We start from the raw sequence: 9,981 nt of genomic DNA on the forward strand, positions 1-9,981 counted from the left end.
TTGAAAGCCGTTAAATTGTGGGCTTATCAAAATGCAGACGCCCTTTTTCCGGTTTGCGCCATGCGAATACAGAATTTCTCCTCCCCATTCACTTTTCCAGACAATTTCGTCTTTAGGTTCCGAATACGTCTCTTGCAGAAAGTAAAAATGGCAGTTTTGGTCTTTCAAATATTGAAGTAAAAATAGATCTGCGTTTCTTCTATTTTTTAAACCTCTCACATTTAACGATAGAAATTTGCATGCTGTTGGATCGAGCATAATTAAGTGAAAGATATAACGTAGCTACGGTAAATAAACGAGTTTTCTAAAAGAAAAAGATAACAGCAAAATAAATAAATAAATAAATAATACTATATATATCCCAAAAGCTAGATTAAGTCCGGTCCCTGACGGAAGAGGCTAACGGAAACGAAAAGCTCCAAAAACCTCCCTTAACACTATAATCATAATAATAAAGACACATAGCATAGTTATCAGGTTCTAACGTTTATACTTCCCTCAACGAGTGAGTAGTTTAAAGATTGTCCAAGTCTTCGTCGCAGGATATTTTACTGAATTGGCGAGCCTTCCGGAGACGTCTTGATAAAAACCTTACCATCCATCGTCCAAACACTCAGCAGTTCGTTGTTCCTCCGTTTCGTGTTTAACTTGTTAACGAGATGACGCCTGTGGGCTGTTAGCCTTTCACACATGTGTATACGGTTTGACTCGGTTCGAGAAGATGCTGGACAGTCTTGAAAGAGGTCAGTTAAGGACACATTCTTTAACCTGGTACGTGCTTTGTAGACTTGGGATTTAACTTTATGGCTGACAAAGTTTACTATAATCGCCTCACTGTGCTTGAGCCGTATGTGATGAGATATTTCGATGTCTTCAGGGCGAACGATGACATTGAGAGCATTTGTCACCTTGAGCACCGCCTCTTAAATCGGTGGAAGAATATGCACTGCGTGGGATTCCATGCAGTTCCAAGGAGTTTTTGCGAGAATATTGTTCAAGGTTGTCCTGCTTACACCACATGTTGTCGATTTCCTCTTGCTGTTTCCCGAGTTTTGAAAGAGCAGTATCCAATTCCTTCCTTAGCAAATCGCTTTGAGCGACCGCTTTCGTCAGTTGTTGCTGTGTTTGTTTAAGCTCGCGGTCCTGCATGTTCATCGACTCTTTAAGTGTCTTTAGGTCTCGTTGTATTTTCCTATTATCGGATAGAACTGTATCCATTTGACCTTGGATAACTGCAAGCATTTCTTTAATCTCTTTCATGTCAGAATTTGTCTCGGGGGAAGAAGACTCTGGAGAAGCTTGTGGTGACGCCGCCATGTTCTCCGGATTACTTGCGTGGTCATCTTCTTTGTTCCGAGGCGATTGAGTGAGTGAGTGAGTGAGTGAGTGAGTGAGTGAGTGAGTGAGTGAGTGCCATTGGACTGCCTTCTAAGCTCATGGAATGACTTACGTCATCCATGAGCAAAAATAAAAATTACTGAGATTTCGAGAGGTTAGTGATTAAAATACACGTCCGTTTTTCATGACGCCCGGCCCAGACTCTCCTTCTTCCGAGATAACAAATGAGCCATGTACGAGCTCGAACTACGCCGAAAACACCGTGGTGAAAATAAACGCTTAAAAACAAACTATGATGCTGAGACGTGTACCTTAGATGTTAAAAAAACAAAAACAAAAACAAAAACACAAGAATGGTCGTAAACAGAACTTGGAAGTTGAGGCAAACAATATGCGATTGGATAAAGAGGACACTCAACGAAGCAACTGGAATAGTAAATATCAAAGCGTAACTCTTATGGCAAAATATCTTGATTCTTTTATTTGTTTCTATTGTGTTCAATGAGTTTACTCGTAAAGTGCGATTTGATACTCAGTGCTGTAGGAAGCCAGAGTAAACACTCTTAGAACGTCTTGTTTAATTTTTGTTTTGTTTTTAATTTTGTTTTTTAATTTTTGTTGCTCTTTTTTTTTTAATTTTGTTTTTGTAATTTTTGTTTTGTTTCCTCAGAAACAAAACGGTATTGTTTTCAATTCAGTAAAGTTCTTAGTTGTTAATGTAAATAAGGCGGCAAAGTTTCAGCCAAAACTCGGTGCATCGCAACAAAATGTGTCATTTGCAACAGTTCGGTGAAACGCTCGTTTCTCGGTATTAGAGACTTTTAGATTCACATTTCCCGCGAACGGCTAACCGCTAGGGATCACGTGACCAGAGCCAGAAGTCACGTTTGAGGTTTTCGACTGGCGTTTTGAACGTCAAGAAGAAGGTTTTCACGTAAGTCATTTACCACAAGCTTTATTGCCTTGAATTGTATTTTATGCCACGTACAAATGCCGAAATCGAATAAAGTGACCCTTTTTCTACAAATCGGATGAGTGTTTCAGGCAAATTAGCAATTACCTAGCCTTTTGTTGTTATCTGAAGAAAGGCACTTATCCTAAGTGAAAATCCAATATGGCGGCGGCTTAAGTCGAATGTGTGTTTTGTGATGCTTTAGTTCTTTAAAAACTACACATACTAGAAAACGTTTTTTTTTTCCAAACTCGGCGTTATTATGACAATTTCTACTGTATTGATAGGATGATTTCTATTTGCTCCAATTGACTTCAATCTAAATCTGTTTACGTCCGAATGGCGAACGGCAAACGTCTAACCTCAAACCGCAGTTTGACGTTTGCGGTAAACGTGGATCTAAAGGTCTTTATTATCTTACACAAGGAAACTGCGAACTGGACTTGATAGTGACAGTGAAAAAGAAATATATTTTCGAAGAAGAGACACCGCCACCCCACGCGATTTGTCCACTTATGCGATATTTTAAGTCGATGGAAGCAGTTAGTTTTGTTTAGTTCAACAAAGCAATGGTACTGTTTTCCGTTTCAGAGTGATTTATTGACATAGTGAGCATGAATGTTATCAGGGTGAACGCTTGTAATTCACAAGGTAAACATGTTCAGCAAAAATAACTTCTCGAAACTAAATTTTATTTCGAGACATGGAAAGAAAAGGAAATTAAAATGTCATGCAGGTAGAAATAATTGGCGACTTAAATGTTCCTAAGTCTTACCGAAACGATGTATTCTAAACGAAGATATCTGTTTCCGTGCTTGATTTAAATGTGATTAAGATCACAACTACGGCGACATAATTTTGGTGAATCAGAACACTTATCAGGAAGAACAATCCGGCCCCTTTTCTGTGGCTGTTTATGGGGAAAGAACACGACTTGGTGCGTTTGGACGATACTACAGATACGATATATTGTGGAAGGTAACTAGTTCATCATATATATATGTTATTTGCCGGCTGGGAGGTCCGTATGATGAAAAACTGTGACCTCGGGCTTGAAAATGCTGCCCTCGGCCGCAAAAACTGTGACCGAGGTCTTGAAAATGCTATCCGAGGCCGCCTCGGGCAGCATTTTCAAGACCTCGGTCACAGTTTTTCACCATACGGACCGACCGTAAGCCGGCAAATAACGTTTTTTTTTTTTTTCCCGCAGTAAATTGGTTTTACAGATTACAAATGGGTTTGTTTAAGCAACTCTTGTCATTGAATCGGCTTCCGCGCCGTCTACTAACGATTTGTAAAAAATCTCGTCAACGAACGAGTAACTCAGATAGTAGACAAAGAAAGATGTATTAAAGAACAGATTTTTTTCGAACTACTTTGTGCTAGTTGCATTTATTTCACCAGTTAAGTTCTCGAAAATTGTTTTTGCGGTGTGAAATTTTATGTGAAGTTTGAATTTTTTGCTACAAAAACAATTTCTGTCAGTCGTTGCTTTTAATACCACTTCGTCACTTTTCTACCGTAAATTGAATAGCAGAAAGCGGGGAAATTCGTTAAGTGTATTCCACAGAAATTCTTTTAATACAGCAGCAATCAGGGAGGTAAACTCGACTGAAATTGACTCAAATTTTACGGCGAGAGAAACACAGGATTACGCGCCATTACAGCGCCAAGCTACAAACAACTAAGCAAACTCTCACAATTTCAAAACACTCAATTGAATTTACTTACAGTGACTTTCCTTGCCATTTTAAAGTGAACAGAAATAAACTTGCGTTGACTAATCGTCGATGGATGTGTCAAAAAGGCAAAAGGTTGACGATTACCGCTAACTTTTAGGAGCGAAATTTAGGTAGGGGGAAAAAATCCGGCCCGTGGGCCGTATCGTAAAAAGTTGGACCGGTTACGTGCATATGATTAGCCAATCAAATTCGAGGAGTTAGGATTCCGGCCCGCTCAGATGCTTGAGAAAAAAATAAATATATGTTATTTGCCGGCTGGGAGGTCCGTATGGTGAAAAACTGTGACCGAGGTCTTGAAAATGCTGCCCGAGGCCGCAAGGCAGCATTTTCGAGCCCGAGGTCACAGTTTTTCACTATACGGACCGACCCTAAGCCGGCAAATAACATGTTTATTTTTTTCTCCTGCAGTAAGTTGGTTTTACAGATTACAAATGGGTTTGTTTACGCAACTCTTGTCATTGAATCAGCTTCCGCGCCGTCTACTAACGATTTGTAAAAAATTTCGGCAACGAACGAGTGACTCAGATAGTAGACAAAGAAAGATGTATTAAAGAACAGATTTTTTTCGAACTACTTTATGTTAGTTCCATTTATTTCACCAGTTAAGTTCTCAAAAATTGTTTTTGCGGTGTGAAACTTCGTGCGAAGTTTGAAGTTTTACTACAAAAACAATTTCTGTCAGTCGTTGCTTTTAAAATCACTTGAAATCAGACTTTTCTACCGTAAATTGAATAGCAGAAAGCGAGGAAATTCGTTACCTGTATTCCACAGAAATTCTCCTAAATACAGCAACGATCGGAGAGGTAAACTCGACTGAAATTGACTCAAATTTTATGGGGAGAGAAACAGGATTACGCGCCATTACAGCGCCGAGCTACAAACAACCAAGCAAACTCTCACAACTTCAAAACACTCGATTGAATTTACTTGGAGTAACGTTCCTTGTCATTTTAAAGTGAACAGAGATAAACTTGCGTTGACTAATCGTCGATGGACGTGTAAGAAAGGCAAAAGATTGACAACTACCGCCAACTTTTAGGAGCGAAATTTAAGCTGCGAAGAAAAAATCCGGCCCGTGGGCCGTATCGTAAAAAGCTGGACCGGTCACGTGCGTATGACTAGCCAATCAAATTCGAGGATTTGGGAATCCGGTCCCCTCGGATGCTTGAGAAAAAAATAATGTAATTTAATTAACGTTGGTATATTGCAAAATAGGCACAATATGGCTTTTTTATGAGGCTTTCTTCATACCGCAGGTGTCGTCATTTTCCAGATTTAGTTGAATTTCTCGAATTTTCCGCCACAATTCCAGGAGCTTTACTTCTTAGAGCGCGCTTTTAAAAATAAGAAAATTTGTATTTCGACATACTACGCCATTTCAAGGGCTGGTTTCCATGTAAACACCGATAGCATTTGTATTTTAGCTTCATAATATTCAAGCGAAAGTGGAGGTATAATTGCACAACTTTCGTCACACATGAGGTGTCCTTTTTGAAAAGAAAAAATATACTGCGTAACTGATAACGAAGCGTAGAGTGCCGCATCCATTCGAATCAAAGACTGTCCGGCACAGAAATGGAAAAATTATTTGTCAAATGCTTTTGCCTCTTAGCTTTATTTAGCCTCACACACAATACTTTGAATTTCTGAAAAATTTGGCGGGGCTGTGCGGCCCGCTTCCCAAAGCACTTACCCTATTTAAGACCAAAGTCTGCGATTTTCCTAACCTATTTATGGCCTGACCCTTAAATTAATATCCTGTTTCAGACCTGCCGTGGTTCTCTAGTTCAGAATGATGTTAAAGGTATTGTGAATGGCTTTAGTTGCTGGTATTATCGATAATGATGCAAAAAGTAGCTTCTTCTAAAAACCAAGACTAGAGTGCAAAAACCATACCCAGTTTGAGACCAAAATGACCAAAATCGATACTCAACTTCTGTCTAAAATGCCTTAAAAAAACATGTCCCTCTGACGCTGGACATACCTATATAGCCGTTGCAAGGGAGCAACCCCCTCCCCTATGGCAGAGTCAAAGTGAAGTATCACAAGTAACTGAATACATTTCGAAGCGCGTTGACTGTAATAACTGATACGTGTGTTGACAACTTAAATTAATTAGCCCTTTTGCTTTCACAGTAGGTTCAGTACTAAACCTCACCTGGACGAAAACCCCCAGGCTCTGGCAACTGGGCAGATCAGTGCGGTGCAAAACGGCGCATTAGCACATATCCCCCTCACCCCAGGACTTCTCATGCACAAGATATCAAAACCCTCGCCTTTCTCAGACTTTAAATATCCTTCCGGAAACGAAACAATATTTCTTTCTGAGGAATAGCTTCTTGTTGTTTTAGTTTTTGTTTTGTCTTTCGTTTTAATTTTGGTTTCTGTTTTGCTTTTTTTGTGTTCAAAAAAGAAACAAAAACAAACACTAAACAAAAGCAAAAACCGAAATGAAAAGGAAAACGGCCGAAGCAAAATTGATGAGTGTAGACCATCTGCTTCACTTGCACTTGGGAACTTAACTATCCATGACGTGAAAGTAGTGAATACGGGACGTTTAAGAGGCCACAAAGGGAGTCTTTGTACTGTGTGCCACTCATGTGTGGGGTACCGAAAGGCAAATTCGGAGGACTAAAACAAATGCTGTGACCAAACAAGTCCTCCCTCGGTGACATAACTAAGGTATGGGTCCCTTCCAATATCTTCTCCCTCGCCAAAAGGAACTCACATGCAATATTGTTACATCTGTCAAGTTTGTATCACACTCAAACACGAAAACCTCGAACAATAAAATAGAAATAAAACACAGAACGCGCAAACAACGAAACGATCATCGTAGAATTTGAAAATAATAGGCGAATTCCGATATATCAAAATTCTAACTTGGCTCCGAAGCTTAGGGGAATAAAACAAAAGAAATTAATTATTCATCCCTCATCCTCGAGGCGATTTCTTTTGTTTTATTTCCCTAAGCCTCGGAGCCAAGTTAAAATTTTAATATATCGGAATTGGTCTATTCCTGCGCTGCGTTTGAAGCCAGTAGAAGTTCATAGCCGTAGCCAGACTTTCAACACAAAGGAGGCAAGTCTTGCGGGCCGCGTAAAATAATTAGTTCATTGTGAAAGCGGAGGCTTGAAAGCTCTGAAAATGATATGCTTTTAGGTCTCAAAAACCGCAGAGCATGCGCACTCATTTCCCGCCTTCAAATGTTTCAAAATGGCGCGGGACAAATAAGATTTGGCGACGCAGTTGAGCCTCTCACCAGGCTGCTCGTACATTTGTTCAAATTTTGATAATCGGTTGAATTACGCCTTCCACGTTTCTAGTCTGCCTTGGCGTTGCGTTTAGAGAGATCGACGGTCATTTTCCACAGGATATTCCTTCTTACCAGGTCCCCTCTTGTGTAAGCATTCTCTGCTAGTGGAAGAGAAACTGGACTGTGATTTTCTCGTTTGTTAGGACGGCGCAGTGTTTGTCAAACTTGAGATTTGGACTACGTTATCGCGTGATCGTTGTTTCTTCCGCAAGGAAATATTCGTTTCGTTTCCATGGTCTTGAGAAAACACTTCCCAAAGGCATTATATGGCTATAAACCGAAAGGAGCGACTCGATGAAGCTCTTTAACGATGAATAATGGCTGGAATAATGGCGATCTGACGGCAAGACTTCGTCCGAGCGGAAGCAAAAAGTGACTCTGTGAGTAGAGACAAGTTTGTTTCATCATTAGCGTTCCTTTCGTGTTAAATACCATCCTGATTGTAATTACACGCCTTTCTTTGTTCATGTGAAATAAAACAGGTTTTGTTTAGAATATCAAGATGGAGTTGTAGTCTTTCTTCTCAGCGCCACGGTTTGCTCTCGAATTTTTTCCCGCCATTTCAAGGTGCACCCGCTTTGAAAAATTTAGCTTACCTAACTTAAAAAAAAAACTGGATTTCTTTTACATCCTGTTTTACTTTTTGTGGTAATCAATAATATGCGCCAAGGGACAACGGGCCCTTCGAAGCGGTAAAGAAAAAGATTACTCGATCAGAAATTATCACTGCCAAAACTTCCTTCAACGTCTCCCTCTGCAATTCAAAGGGTTCAACTGCTCAAATGTTGAAAACAGTTTTACGGAATTATTTACTCTCATTCTATTTAACAAGATGGTATGCCCCGTTAAATGCTTCTTGCATCAACTGGCGGCATTTTTTTTCCTTGCGGAGATCGGGCGACGTCGGATGCACAACGAATGCTACGAGCATGTGTGTATATGGTCCAACATGAAGGCGCTCGGGAAGAGTTGAAGATTTTACAGACCCTCTACCTGACCTGGAGGACACCAGAACACAAAGACAGAAGGAATGTAGAAATATAATCTCATAAAATCCAAATTTGCGCTAGAACAAAAATCTAAGAGTTTTAAAAAAATCCACTAAATTTCATTGAAGCACCCTTCGAAAACGTCCTTGCCGTACAAACGGCAAGTCACATAACCATATAATAATAATACTACTTTACTTCATATAGCGCTTTTCTATCAATATCCAATAGCGCTTTACAATGAGTTTAAAAATATCTCACCAATGAAAATTAATGAAAAACGTAGAACTATATAAAAAATGAGTAAATTAAAATAACTAATAAAATAACTAAGCTGTAAAAATCAGAATAGAGACTAAAAATAATAAAAACTTACTAACTAACTACCTACCTACCCACCTAGCTAAATAACTAAATAACTGACTAACCAATAATAAATTATCTAGTAAAAAGCTTTCCTAAAAAGATGTGTTTTAAGATTGCGCTTGAATTGCATCAAATTGTCACTTGAACGGGTATCCAGCGCCAGTGCGTTCCAGAGTTTAGTCGAAGCTACAGAAAATGATTTTGAACCATATCTGGTGAGTTTGTAACCAACGTCAACCAAGCGATGGCCATTGATTGATCACAAATTGCGTCTGGGCACATATTTTGTTATAAGGTCACGGAGGTATGGTGGCGCTAAGCCGTTCAAGCATTCAATGTCAGTAAAACAATCTTAAAAACTCTACGTTCTTCAATAGGTAACCAGTGAAGTTGACAGAGTACTGGTGTTATATGATCACATTTACGCGTATGCGTAACAATCCTGGATGCAGCATTTTGAACGTGCTGTAATTTCTTTAGTGATTCCTTTGGTAGACCATACAATAGTGAGTTGCAATAATCTAATCTGGAGGACGGATACAAACGCGTGTACAAGCATTTCAGCCGTTTGGGAACTTGAATACTCCTAATGCGACTGATATTCCGAAGATGGTAGAATGCTGCCATGCAAATAGCCATAATGTGACTTTCCATAGACATGGATGTATCGTAAATTTCGCCGATATTTCTAGCTTTCGTTGATCTGTTGATTTCCTCATCACGGACTGAGATGGTAGTTAGTGGAGGGAGTGGGCGATGATGACCATTTAAGACAAGGAACTCAGTCTTGTCTTTGTTCATCTTTAACATATTAGCTGTCATCCATGCAATAATGTCGCGTACACAAGCTTCCATCATGACTTTGACCGACTCCGAGGAGTCAGGAGACGATTCAAAGGTTAGATACATCTGAGTATCGTCAGCGTACAGATGGAACTTGACATGGTGGTACCTCATCACATCACCCAGTGGAGATGTGTAAAACAGGAATAGAATAGGTCCGAGGACACTACCCTGGGGTACGCCACAGCGCGGATTTCACGAGAAGTCGACTCGTGACTATTCACTTTCACCACTTTGTGTCGATTAGACAAATGTGAGCGGAACCACTCTAGAACATTTCCTATGATACCGAACCGTTCTGACAGATGGTCTAAGAGGATACGATGATCTACAGTATCAAATGCCGCTGAAAGGTCGAGTAGCAGCAGTATCAAACAACAGTTATTGTCAATGACCCGGAGAATGTTATCCTGAACCTTAATCAAGGCCGTTTCG

The 9,981-nt window shown here is 39.8% G+C and overlaps 1 pseudogene; it reads right to left on the reverse strand.

Annotated features, from left to right (window-relative positions):
* Window positions 1-426: 426 nt before the first annotated feature.
* LOC145467236 (uncharacterized) lies at window positions 427-9,660 on the reverse strand (annotated as a pseudogene).
* Between the last annotated feature and the right edge of the window lie 321 nt (window positions 9,661-9,981).

This window comes from Orbicella franksi, chromosome 14 (assembly GCF_964199315.1).
Source record: "Orbicella franksi chromosome 14, jaOrbFran1.1, whole genome shotgun sequence".
Taxonomy (NCBI): domain Eukaryota; kingdom Metazoa; phylum Cnidaria; class Anthozoa; order Scleractinia; family Merulinidae; genus Orbicella; species Orbicella franksi.